Below are 14,558 nucleotides of genomic sequence, written 5' to 3' on the forward strand. Positions count from 1 at the left end.
GGGATAGAGACTTTGTTTTCAGCAGGCCATCGCTAAGATAGCCAACTCATATTCATTCAACTCTAAAGGTAGCCATGGTTTTATCTGTGCTTCTCAGTTTTTTTTTCCTGGATTAATATGAGTACATACAATTAGGTTACATGGTTTGCATTTGTAAGGTAAAGTCTGAGTTGTAATTGAGTCTGTCACCCAGGGAACCCCTACATTGTACCCATTAGGGAACTTACTGAGCCCCTACCTGCCTCCCTCTTTGTTGAATTTAATTGTGTTTTTTCTCTCACGTGGGCCTGTAGTTGCTAATCTCCCAGTTTCAACTTGGTATTTAAAGTACATGGAATGCTTACTTTTCCATTTTTGAGATACTTTATTAGGAGAATGTTCTCCAAATTTATCCAGGTAAATACAAAAGATGCAAAGTCTCCGTCTTTTTTATGACTGAATAATACTCTATGGTATACATATACCACGGTTTATTACTCTTTATCCTGTCCGAGAAGGTAGTTATCCTGGGCAGAACTCTCATAAAACGTTTGACTTTCTGAATCTGACTTCTAAACTCCATTATACCATGTCTTCATTCCTTTTAATGAATTTTGAATACCACGTAATGTCCAGAGCAGTGTGGAATAGATGATGTCCCTGGATCTCCTGACATGAATATCCTTTGTCGAGTTCCTCTCAACAGATTATTGTTTCTGTAGATATCTGTTTAGGTCAAAGAGTAGAGTGACATCTTTGGATTTAGGTCCTGTAATCTCTTCATACTCCATATCATTTATTTTTAATCCAGTTGACTTTTTTAATTAAAAAAATTTTTTGAGACAGAATTCTCCCTCTGGCCCCTGGGTTAGAATGCCATGGCCTCAGCCTGGCTCATGGTAATTTCATATCCTGGGCTGAAGTAATTTTCCTGCCTCTGCCTCTGCCTCCTGAATAACTGGGACTACAGGCACCTGCCAGGATGCCTGGCTAATTTTTCTATTTTTAGTAGATATGGGGTCCCACTTTGCTAGACTGATCTTGAACTCCTGACCTCAAGCCATCGTCTCATCTCAGCCTTCCAGAGTTCTAGGATTATAGGCGTGAGCCACTGCACCCAATCTCCAAATGACTTTTTTTTTTTTTTTGAGACAGAGTCTCAAGCTGTCGCCCTGGGTAGAGTGTCTGGCATCATAGCTCACAGCAATCTCAGACTCCTGGGCTTAAGTGATTCTCTTGCCTCAGTCTCCCAAGTAGCTGGAACTACAGGCGCCCTCCACCATGCCCAGTTATTTTTTTGTTGCGGTTGTCGTTGTTTAGCTGGCCCGGGCTGGGTTTGAACTTGCCACCCTTGGTGTATGTGGCTGCTGCCGTAAACACTGTGCTATGGGGGCCAAGCCTCCAGTTACTTAAATGCAAACAACGACTGACCAGAGTGACTCTGGCAGATAATATAAAACTCCTTATTCCCTTTTCTTCCTCCTTTCTACTCAGAGGGTATCTAGATTTTACTTTGGACCTTAGAAAATTGAGGAGCAATTCTGATCTGCTTAACATATAACTGTGAACAGATATACAGTGTTCCTTGTGGACTGTGGACTATAGAATCTTTGAAGGTGATAGACAATGCATGCTATAACTAATTTACCCTGTTTTATTTGAAAACTTTAAATCTTTTCACCCCTTTTGTGAGTGGTATATTTTTTGTTCTTTTGTAGTATTTTCTAAGCAGTTACTATTTATATAAAGGATAGTCATTGATTTTTGAGTAATATTGAGCTAGACACGTATATAACTGTCCTTTTTTTCTTTTTAAATTCTATTTTTTTTTTAATGAGACAGAGTCTCACTTTGTCACCCTTGGGAGAGTGCTGTGGCGTCACAGCACACAGCAACCTCCAGCTCTTGGGCTTAGGTGATTCTCTTGCCTCAGCCTCCCAAGTAGCTGGGACTACAGGCAACTGCCATAATGCCCAGCTGTATTTTTTTGTTGCAGTTTGGCCCAGGTTGAGTTTGAACCTGCCACTCTCAGTATATGGGGCTGGTGCCCTGCCCACTGAGCCACAGGCGCTACCCTTACTTTTTTTTTTTTTTTTTTTAAGATAAGAGTGTCACTCTGTCACCCTGGGTAGGATGTGGTGGCATCAGCATAGCTCACAGCATCCTCAAACTCTTGGGCTCAAGGATCCTCTTGCCTCAGTCTCTCACATACCTGGGACTACAGGTACCCACTATAGTGCCTGGCTAGTTTTTTCTCTTATTAATCATGACAGAAGTCTTGCTCTTGCTCAGGCTGGTCTCGAAGTCCTGAACTAAGCAATCCTCCTGTGTCAGCCTGCCAGAGTGCGAGGATTACAGACACGCGCCACCTAGTCTGGCCCAGCCTTACTATCTATTCCAATGGTTTAATGATTTCATTTGTGAATGTCATCTGCAAATAATGAAAAGAATTTCATTTTTGATATTTATGCCCATTCTTTTTTTGGTCAGTTTTTGGCCGGGGCTGAGTTTGGGCCCGCCACCTCCGGTTTATGGGGCCTGTGCCCTACTCCTTTGAGCCACAGGCGCTGCCCGTTTATGCCCATTCTTGTTTGAATGACTTGATTAGCCTTTTCAGAACTTTTTATTTTTTATTTTGTTTATTTTTTGAGACAGAGTCTCACCTGGTCATCTTCAGTAGAATGCCACGGTGTTTTAGCTCACAGCAACCTCAAACTCTTGGGCTTAAGCGATTCTCTTGCCTCAGCCTCTCAAGTAACTGGTACTACAGGCGTCTGCCACAATGCCCGGCTCAGGCTGGTCTCGAATTCCTGAGCTCACGTGATCCACCTGCTTAGGCCTCCCTCCTAGAACATTTTATAGCAATGAATACCTTTTCCTTCCTGATTTTAATGAGAATGCCTCTACTGTTCACCATCAACCAACCTTTGTTTTCCCTGTGAATTGTGCAAGACAAACAAGGTGTCTGTGAGCTGAATCCAGCCAGTTCTCCGGAACCACTTTTCTATTTAATATTTACCGTGACTCAAGAAGTAGTGTATAGATCACTTTACCAGTTTTATATAGGAGAAAATCTCTTGATTCTCAGCTATTCTCTTTTGTGCTCAGTTTCTCTATTTTAAGGACCTGGTGGACCCCAACTATACCTTAAGTGCATTTTGTAGTTCCATAGCTCTTGAAACTGGAAGTTGGGTGGTGACAAGAAATATTCAAGAAATATTAGCTATTATTTCCTAATTTTATTACTAAATAATTATTGAACTTATTTCCTAATTTTATTATTACTATTATTCTCATTCTACATATTCTCTCTTCTCTGTTAGTGATTAGCATCAACCTATTCTTAGTTACTTAAGCTAGAAATACAGCATTTTTTACTACTCTTTTACTCATTCTTATAAAAAATGTTTTTGATACATAATATTTATACATACTTATAGGTACAACACGTGAAATTCTTAGACTATGCGTAATGATCAAGTCAGGGTACTTGAGGTGTCCCTCACCTTGAGTATTTATCATTTTTCTGTGTTGGGAACATTGCAAGTCCTCTGTTCTACCTATTTTGAAAAATGCAATGCAAGTATGCATTTGACATAATAATACATTGTTAACTCTAGTCACCCAACTCTTCTATCAAACATTAGAACGTATTCCTTCTATCTACTTTTTTACCTATTCTTTTTTTTGATTAATGCAATAAAAAACAATTCATTGAATGCCTTGAATACATGCTAGGGATAAGGCAGATAAGGTTCCTGTTTTCTTGGAACTTGCATTCTAGTGAGAAGAGTTGTATAATAGGCTAGCAAGATCATTTCAGGTAGTGTCAAGTACTTTACAAAAATAAAAACAGGATATGAATTTGAGTGATGGGCAAGAGAGAATGGTTCTTTAAATGGAGTGTGTTTACTGTGGGTCCCTGAGAAGCAGATGCCAAGATGGGATTAAATGTGCAAGGATTTTTTTTTGGGGGGGGGGATGATAAAATGTACATAATATAACATTTAACTCTTTTTATTTTTTTTTTTGAGACAGAGTCTCAAACTGTCACCCTGGGTTGAGTGCTGTGGCATTGTAGTTCACAGCAACCTCAAACTCTTGGGCTTAAGGGATTCTCTTGCCTCAGCTTCCCAAGTAGCTGGGACTACAGGCACCCACTGTAACGCCTGGCTATTTGTTGGTTATAGTTGTCATTGTTGCTCAGCAGGCCCAGGTGGGGATCTAACCTGCCACCCTAGTGTGTATGTGGCTGGCACCCTGTCGACTGAGCTACGGGCACTGCCAGATCATTTAATATTTTAACCATTTTTAAGCACACTATTTGGCATTAAGTACATTCACATTGTTGTGCAACATCACCATCATCCATTTCCACAACGAAGTGAAAATCTGTACCCATTAACACTAACTCTATTCTCCATTTCCCTTGTTCCTTGTAATCACCGTTTTTCTTTCTATGAATTTAACTACTCTGGGTACTTTGTATGCATGTATAAGTCAAATCATGCAATATGTGTCCTTTTGTGTCTTCTTATTTCATTTAACATTCAAGGTTCATCCATGTTGTAGAATGTGTCAGAATTTCATATATAAGGCGACATAATACTTCACTGTACGTATACATCACATTTTGTTTGTCCACTTGGGCTGCTTCCACTTTTTGGCTATTGTGACTAATGCTGCTATGATCAGGGATATACAAATATTTGTTCATGTTTCTGGTTTCATTTGGATATACAGGGCGGACATAAAGTTTGTGTGCAATTTAAAATAGTTTAACATAGTAAATTGCACATGAACTTTATGTCCACACTGTATTACTAGAAGTGGAATTGTTGGATTGTATTTAATTTTTTTGAGGAATCACCTTATTATTTTCCCTAGCAGCTGTACCATTTTACAGTCCCACCAGTAGTGTTCAAGGGTCCCTTATCAGATATATGATTAGCAAATGTTTTCTCCCATTTTGTCTTTTCACTCTGTTGATAGTATTGATGTATAAAGTGCAAGAATTGTATTAGGGTAAATGTCTGTGAAAGAAAATGAGCAGGGAGCCAGGGAATACTGAAAGAGCTGTCAGACCATGATGTAAGTCTGATCCTGAGTGAAGGAAGGAGGAAGGGAAGGTTGGGTGAGGTCTAAGGAAGTTTCAACAAGGAGTCCTAGAGCCATTAAGCATCAAAGGAGTTATGTATCTCCAAGGGACAGGCCTAATTCAGTCATTGGCCAGGAAGTACGTCCTGGGGCAAATGCAGTGATGGATTTCAGAGCATAGCAGCTGGGCTCTTGATCAATTAAATTAAGCTCTTCTTTTCTGGAAGTCTGCAAGGCACATTCCCCTGGCTGCCACAGAGCAGTCAGGGAGGACCCCTACATAGAGATGACATTTCAGTCCAGACCTGAATGGTGAACGAAAGTTAGGATAGCTTTTCAGAAATCTTTTTTTTTTTCTTTTGGTGACAGAGTCTTAATATGTCACCCTCAGGAGAGGGCCATGGTGTCACAGCTCACAGCAACCTCAAACTCTTCGGGTTAAGCAATTCTCTTGCCTCAGCCTCTCAAGTAGCATGGACTATAGGCACCCACCACAATGCCCAGCTATTTTTTTGTTATAGTTGTTTGGCTGGCCCAAGCTGGGTTTGAACCAGCCACCCTTGGTGTATGTGGCTGGTGTAGTAACCACTGTTCTACAGGTGCTGAGCCAGCTTTTCAAAAATCTTTAGGAAGAGTATTGTAGGCATAGAAAACACAAAGTGCAAAGGCCCTGAGATAAAGAAAGCTTGTCATGATCCAGGAACAAAAGGAATTCTAGTTTGGCTACAATGTAGGGAATAAAGAGGTGAAGTAGTAAGAGGCAGAGAGTTAGGGACATGAAATTACAAAGGGTCTTACAAGCTACGCTAAAGAATTAAAATTTTATTTTTGAAATGTTTAGAAACCCATGGGAAATTTTAAAACCACGGATGTGGTAAGATCTGCTTTATATTCTTAGAATATACCCAAGTATATTACAAAGGGTCTTACAAGACCTACAAGTCTATAGAAATGGACTATTGGTAGAAATAAGAAAAACAGTCAAAAAATGGTAGACGTATACAGGGTAGACATAAAATTTGTGTGCAATTTAATTCGGACGTGCTATGTTAGCAATGGATATTTCCTATTCAAATGTTAACAAAGTCCTAGTGACTCTGTCTTTCATTATTTCTGGATTTTATGCTGTCCCAATTGCTGGCCTGTTATTGTATATGCTTGTATTTTTTCACCTTACATATTAACAATCTTTTTTTTCCCCCTTCTTCTTTTTTAACACTTCATCCTGCCCCCAGCCTTGCCTACTAGGGAGGGGCCGGTAACAGCTCCTTAACTTTTTTTTTCTGCCTCTAGTTTTGGCTCCTTTAATCCTATTTTCATATTGTATTACCCAGGTGATCTATTAAAAGTATAGCTGTCATAATATAACTTTCCAGTTTGAGATTTTTGAAAGTGTTTGTTTATTGTCTTCAGAATAAAAAACACGGCAGCATGACCAGCCTCCTCTGCTTCTCATCTGTCCCCCACCTGCACTGTTATCCTCTTCCTTGATGCTTACTTTCCTTCAGATTATGGATTTCTTTGCAGAGTCCTCCGGTCACCGTGTCTGCTATCTGGGTTAAACATCCTTGCAGTCAGGCCTTGGAATCTGTATTTGTCTGCTCAGTCTTGTTAATTTTGGGGGGGTTTGGTACTGTGGAGCTTATGTATTTTTGCTTTTAGAATGTTAATGTGCTGATTAATTTGTCATGACAATTCCAAATAGGCACTGTAGTAGCCCTTTGAAACTGTTGTTTCAACAAATGCCAATTTTTTGTATTCTTTGATTTTATCCTTGAAGTCTCTTTACACTATCTTATTTTTTTCTGTGCTCTGATAACATGATACGCATATCTATACTTGCTTCATAAATATTTATTAACAAATATTGATATTTATATTATATATTTATAATACAATATTATGAATATCTATGAATATTTCATCTTGATTTTCATTGTCAACAAGGATCTACATCTTTTCATAATAGCTAATAGTGTACTTTTTTTTTTTTTATAGTTTTTGGCCAGGGCTGGGTTTGAACCCGCCACCTCCGGCATATGGGGCTGGCGCCTACTCCTCTGAGCCACGGGCACCGCCCCGACTTTCTGAACCTAATTATCTATTCAGGATAGGTTGCCTTGATCATTGTTTTTTTTTTTTTTTTTTTTTTTTTGTAGAGATAGAGTTTCACCTTACCGCCTTCAGTAGAGTGCCATGATGTACACAGGACTCACAGCAACCTCTAGCTCTTGGGCTTCCGCGATTCTCCTGCCTCAGCCTCCCAAGCAGCTGGGATTACAGGCGCCTGCCACAACGCCCGGCTCACTGTTTGTTTTTTTGTGTGTGTGTTTTTATTTTAGATCTAGCCTATTATAAAGAAATCAAGTTTGTCTCGTCATTTCACAATTACTCTTGAGTACAACGTCCTTCTTTCTACCAGGTATCAGGCTTTAAGTTAGTTATTTACTATTAAGTTTATCAAGGTTCTTTTCAAAACTGAGTATATTACTAGATTGTGTACTCCTAACAGAGAAGTATCTCTCTTAAGAAATGTAGGTGATTTGAGCACTTTGCTAAGTCAGTTAAGAATTCAGAGTGATGTTTTTGGGGGAGGAATACCTTTCTTGCTAATGAAATTTTGACTATTTAGAATATAACAAAGCATTTAGGTAGTAGAAAAGGACATTCTGTCAGGTAATTGGTTTAATACACCTAAACTGGCACATAATGAAATATCCATAGAAGAGAATTAAAAATTTAATACTAAGGCAGGCTTGGTGGCACGTGCCTGTAATCTCAGGTAATTGGGAGGCTGTGGCAGAAGCATAACTTGAGCCCCAGATATTTGAGACCAGCCTAAGCAACAGAGAGAGACACAATCTCAAACACAAATAAGTAAATAAAAATTTAATACACATCCTAAGTAATATCCCTGTGGTACAAGAATTTTTATCTCAATTCTTGAGAAAAGATGGTTGAATGGTGGACATATTTCTAGTTCATTTTCTGATAATCTCTAAAGCTTTTTATAGAAAAGTAGAAAATAATCTATGGCTATTTTCTTTTAAAATCATATTCCTTGGCCAGGCATGGTAGCTCATAACTGTAATCCTACTACTCTGGGAAGCTAAGGCAGCTGTATTGCTTGAGCTCACAAGTTGGAGCCCAGCCTGAGCCAGAACGAGACCCCATCTCTAAAAATAGCTGGGCATTGTGTAGTCCCAGCTACTTGGGAGGCTGAGGCAGGAGGATTACTTGAGCCCAAGAGTTTGAGGTTGCTGTGAGCTATGATGCTACGGCACTCTACTGAGGATGACAAAGTAAGACTCTTGTCTCAAAAAAAAAAAAAAATCTTGTTTTTTTTTTTGCATTTTTTATTTTTTGTGGCCCTTGGTAGAGTGCCACACAGCTCACAGCAACCTCCAACTCCTGGGCTTAAGCGATTCTCTTGCCTCAGCCTCCCGAGTAGCTGGGACTACAGGTGCCCGCCACAACGCCCGGCTATTTTTTGGTTGCAGTTGGCCGGGGCTGGGTTTGAACCCGCCACCCTCGTTATATGGGGCCGGCGCCTTACCAACTGAGCCACAGGCGCCGCCCAAAAATCTTGTTTCTTTAGTTATGTAAAAGCAAATCACAAATTTTTATTTGAAATTTAAAAGAAGTATTTGTATTTATAATTGGTAGTAAAGGATCATAACCAATAAGCGTATCAAGGTTTTTCTTTTTTTCCTTGAGACAGAGCCACCCTTTTCATTTTGAAATCAGGAATGATTTTATTTTGAAAGTTAGTATTTTTAGGCTTTTTTTTTTTTAGTACAAGGTTTGTAAAGAATAAACCTCCACTAATATCTGGAGTAATTAGTATGCTGTCATCATGACATAATAAAATGATTGGATCAAATCTGCACAAAGGTGATAATATTATGGTTTCAATATTGAAACCATGTATGATAATAAACTAGTTACAGTGTGAGCAAGGAGATAGATACATCTTATACATATTTGCCTCCCTTTAATCTAAATCAGTCAAAAATTTTTATGGAAATACAAGACTAGATTCTTATTTTATCAGACAGGGAATAGTTTAGAAAATTCTTTATTCTTTGTTACTTCTGCTGCTTTTTTAGTTAAAAAAATGCAATACTTGTATTTATTTCTTTTCTTGAATTTAGTTCTTTTTTCTCAGCTCAAAATAAAGCATGAATTTGTACTCTCTGGGTGGGAAGCTCTTAGTTAATATAGGATGTTAATTTTGCATTTATTGATTGCATGACATAGTAACTCAGAATAGTTACTGGTGTACAAATACACCACACTATATACCAAAACACCCTTCCCCCTCACCCCACTGCCATCTCACTGGACAGGCCAAAGTGAGCAAAAACAGAGCAGATTTAACCATAAAATAGTTAGTGTTTTTGGCTTCCCAAAATGATGAAAAGGAAATTAGATTTAGTTAACTATACCATAAATAACACTTTTTGTAAATTAATTTGTAGATCCATGTTCTCAGAATTTTTCTAGTTTTTTGGTCAAATTTTCATTGCTTCTGACTATCTCCATCACCAGGACTCAGTAAATAAGGATGAGAAGTCTGAAACATAATAAAGACCATTTCAGAGATCCAACTCACAACTTTTGGGAGACAGACAGCTGGAATAACCTTAGATGTTTACAAAAGACATCATGACTCTTCTTTTGTTTATGGGATCTATAGTTATTTGATGCCCAGAAATATTGATACTTTCCTTCTTGATTTTTTGTTCGTAGTTTTGTTGTGACATAATTTCAGTGTTTTTTAATATGTTCACAGAGTTGAACAGCTATAACCAAAATAATTTTACAACATTTTCAATTCACTGAAAAGAAACCTTTACTTTTTGCCCATCATATCCTAATCCTCCTATTATTCCCCAGCTCTAGGTAATCACTAATCTACTTTATATAGAGTTTCCTACTCTGAATTTATTATCTCATTTGAAAGGTATTTTAAACTATGTTATCTCTTGTGACTGCTCTCTTTTACTTAGCATAATGTTCACTCATTAAGATGAGCATTGTATTCATCATATTGAACATCCATGTTGTTCATCTGGTTGTAGCTTGAATCAATACAGGGGCTTCCCCCCATCCAAGGGGATAACATTCTAAGACCCTCAACAGATACCTGAAGCCATGAGTAGTACTGAATGTTATATATACTATATTTTTTCCTATGCATACATACTTGTGATAAATGATTTATAAATTAATCAGAATAAGAGATGAACAGTAATAACTACTAAAAAAAAAACAGTCATAACAGTATACTGTAATACAAATTATGTGAATATGTTCTCTCTTTCTCTTTCAGAATATCTTAATTGTACTATATTGCAAGTAAGTGAAACCACAGTAAGCAAAACTACAGATAAGAGGAGGCTATTGTACATTTCTTTAGAAAACTGAGTAATAATCTATTATATGAATTTATTCATGAAGTGATGGTTTTTCGAGTTGTTTCCACTTTTTTGGCAGTTATGACTAATTGTGCTGTGTATAAGTTAGGATAGTGGTTAACAACTCTTGTTGGGTGGTAGTGATGGGAAGAGGAGGTATGGGGTGCTGGATATGTTTCTTCATTGATATGCTAGTTATGAAGATGTGTTCACTTGGTTGAGTGTTCATCAGTCTATAAACTTAGAATACATGCGTGTATGTTATACTTAATAAAAACTTAAGTTAAAAAATATGTTAACATTGTTCAGCTTTCACATTTTGCACTAGTAAAGATCTTCATTTGTCACATTAACGCCTTTCTGATGAGGATATTCCATTTTGAGTCATGGAACTTATTATTACATTATCTCTTTTATTGCATATATGTTACGTTAATGTAGATGCTTTAAATTCACATTCTTATGTTCAACAATTTAAGAGGTCAAATGATTTAGATACACTTAGATTAGCGGTAAAAACTTTGATTTTGTGTTCTGTGCTGCTTGTTTAGTTGAATTATCTTCAGCAACTAACAGTCTTGGCCAAGGGTTCTCAAACTGATTAAACAGGGGGCCAGTTCACTGTCCCTCAGACCGTTGGAGGGCCGGACTATAGTTAAAAAAAAACAACAACAAAAAACTATGAACAAATTCCTAGGTATACTGCACATATCTTATTTTGAAGTAAAAAAACAAAACGGGAACAAATACAATATTTAAAATGAAGAACAAGTAAAGTTAAATCAACAAACTTACCAGTATTTCAATGAGAACTATGGGCCTGCTTTTGGCTAATGAGATGGTCATTGTCCGGTTCCATATTTGTCACTGTTAGTCGTAACAAGTGATGCAGGTGTGCATCAGTTAGTCTAGATCTGGTTGGAGATTTCAGATGTTTCATTTTGGAAAAAGTCTGTTCACAGACATAAGTGCTGCCAAAGATGGTTGCCATTTTGAGTGCATGGTTCCTGAGATTAGGGTATGTCTCAGAGGGTAGAGATGCATAGAAATTAGGAAGGCTGCTTGACTTGAATGCATCTTTCAGAGAGTCACAATTCTGCAGTTCAGCCAGTTCCATTTGGCAAATTGTATCTACATTTTCAATGTCAATAGAAAATGGGTTATGGAAAAGCTGTATGTCCTGTTCATGGAGATGAAGCTCTTTAAATCTAAATTGGAACTCCTTTTGCAACTTTTCCAGTGAATCCACACGTTTTGTTTGGGAATGCAACCAATGGTTTTTCCGCTAACAGATTTTGAGTTGTGAGGAGATAGCAGAAATTTTCCTCCTTTACTTGTTTGATGAGAAGGCCTAATTTTACTTCAAGTGCTTTCACATGTGATTGCATATCACAGATGAGCTTCCCCTTTCCTTGAAGTTACACATTGAAACTGTTGAGTAGCTCTGTTACATCTGTCAGAAAGGCAAGATGCCATTTCCATTCTGCATCATTGAGTTCTGGTACTTCTTTGTTTTTCGAAAGCAGAAAAGCTGTAATCTGTGGAAGTAAGTCATAGAAATGTTTCAAAACTGTCCCTCGACTCAGCCAACAGACTTGTGTGTAGTACAGAACATCTTCATAGGCAACATTTAGCTCAGACAGAAATTTCTGAAATTGTCTGTGGTTTAGTGCATTAGCTCTAATGAAGTTAACACAAGATACCACAGTTTTCATAACAGAGTCCCACTTCAGTGATTTACTACACAGTGCTTGTTGGTGGATGAGGCAGTATGGCTATTGGATGAGAATGGTTATGTTTGTCCATCTCTTGGTTAATGCAAGCAATTACTCCTTTCTTAGACCCCACCATGCTAGGAGTACCATCTGTTGTCACACTGGCTAGTTTAGCCCAGTCCAGCTCCAAACCATTCACAGTTTGGCAAACCTTTTCATAGATATCCTGTCCTGTAGTTGTTCCTTTGATGCTTTGCAGTACAGCAAGCTCTTCTGTGACTTCAAAATAGTAACTTGCCCCACAAATAAAAATTAGAAGTTGTGGGCGGTGCCTGTGGCTCAGTCGGTAAGGCGCCGGCCCCATATACCGAGGGTGGCGGGTTCAAACCCGGCCCCGGCCAAACTGCAACCAAAAAATAGCCGGGCGTTGTGGTGGGTGCCTGTAGTCCCAGCTACTCGGGAGGCTGAGGCAAGAGAATCGTTTAAGCCCAGGAGTTGGAGGTTGCTGTGATCTGTGTGAGGCCACGGCACTCTGCCGAGGGCCATAAAGTGAGACTCTGTCTCTACACACACACACAAAAAAAAAATTAGAAGTTGTACAGAATCACGAACACCATTACTTCCATCGAGTGCCAAGGAAAAATAGGAAAGTTTTTTTGCGGAGTTTTGCAAATGCTGATGCAAATTGTCTCCCATTTCTTCAATCCTTCTTGTAATTGTAGGTCCTGAAAGACTCACTGTACTAAATAAATCATCCTTCTCTGGACACATCTCATTGGCAACAGAAAGAAGGCATTCTTTAACAAATTCTCCCTCCATGAATTGTCTGCCAGTGCATGCTATTAGTTTGGCAACTTAAAAAATTGCTCACAGTGATGAAATATTTAGCTGCTTCTGCTTCACAAAAGTATTTTGCTGAGTTGTCAATGTATTTTTCAGTTTTAATATTTTATCTTTTCTCACTTCTCCGACCAATTATATTTATCTTTATGTTGAGTTTGATAGTGTCGACACAAATTGTATTCTTTGAACACACTATATTCTGGCATATCAAATACATAGCTCTTTCCTTGTACTGCATGAAAATGTAATCATAAGTCCACTGTTTTTTGAATATCCTACACTCCGACTCAATTTTTCTCTTTCTTGATATCATTGTTTCCTAGGGATTCCAAATTGCTATTAGTAAAATATCAATATATATATAGAGAGAGCACTACAAAAACAATATACCAGCAATAACTTTGCCCACATAGAGAAATATAGACTGCACTGCCCATTAATGCAGTCTGATCAGTGCCCATCAATGCAGCCTTGCCAGTCCACATCATTTCAGCCTCACCAGTGCCCATATTGGTGGAATTCCGCTTTTACCTCAGGCTCACACTGGTGCGGTGTGGGAACAGGCATGATTACAGAGCCGGTTCCTCCACCACCTTTCCAGTTCACACTACCCTGTGCAAGCTGCGCTGTGATCTGTGAACTCACACAGGAATCTGATCGCATGAATGAGAAGACCCATGCGATCAGATTCCACTGCAGGAAAAAAGAAGGCACGTATGCCTTTTTTCTTCTGAATCTAATGCCATACAAGCATATGGCTGAACTTGCACTGCTCAGAGATTGCAACAGTGTGAACTGGGGTTTACACAGCACACAACATCATACACAACTGAATAGCAATCAGAATATAAATGCAGGGGAGTCGGAGAGTTCGACTCACATTCCACATGTGCACTGCGGGCCCAGGATGAGTCGGCTGCTAAGCAGGACAGGCAGTGGCAGCAAAAACACCCCACGGGCTGCATGTGGCCCACCTGCCGTAGTTTGAGGACGCCTGGTCTTGGCTCTAGTCTTTTTGTGTCTAAGACTGTAATATAATAATGTGTCTATTGTCTATTAGGAGAATTCAGATTCTCATTAGAGAATAAATAGGCTAGTATGAAGGTAAGAACCTTAGGAAAGAAAAGCTGTATTCACATTAATTCATTATTAATAATAATCCATCTAATGTAGTGGCTATCAAATAGTACAGAAAATATTTAATAATTACCATTTAAAATGTCATACCAGGAGAAAAACATGTTGACTAATTAGTCTTTAAATTGTAATCCTTTTATTTATTTTTACTGTAATAGGTTTTGAAGAATTGTTTGATTTAACCAAATTATGTTGATGAAGGTAGCAAGATATACAGTAAAATCAGTTTTTGGTTAATACAAATTTTCAAGGAGGCTTATACCCTGTGGTATTTACTGTACAGTAGAACCTCTGTAATTTGACCACACCAGGGACTGTAACAAACTGGTTAACATATGAAGGTGGTCAGCGTAAGGAAGTGGTTGAT

General features: G+C 38.4%; 1 protein-coding gene across 5 annotated transcripts in view; it reads left to right on the top strand.

Annotated features, from left to right (window-relative positions):
- RNF111 (ring finger protein 111) overlaps positions 1 to 14,558 on the top strand; it is a 92,634-nt gene that overhangs the window by 21,776 nt on the left and 56,300 nt on the right. The window lies entirely within an intron of this gene.

This window comes from Nycticebus coucang, chromosome 6 (assembly GCF_027406575.1).
Source record: "Nycticebus coucang isolate mNycCou1 chromosome 6, mNycCou1.pri, whole genome shotgun sequence".
In the NCBI taxonomy this organism is placed as follows: Eukaryota; Metazoa; Chordata; class Mammalia; order Primates; family Lorisidae; genus Nycticebus; species Nycticebus coucang.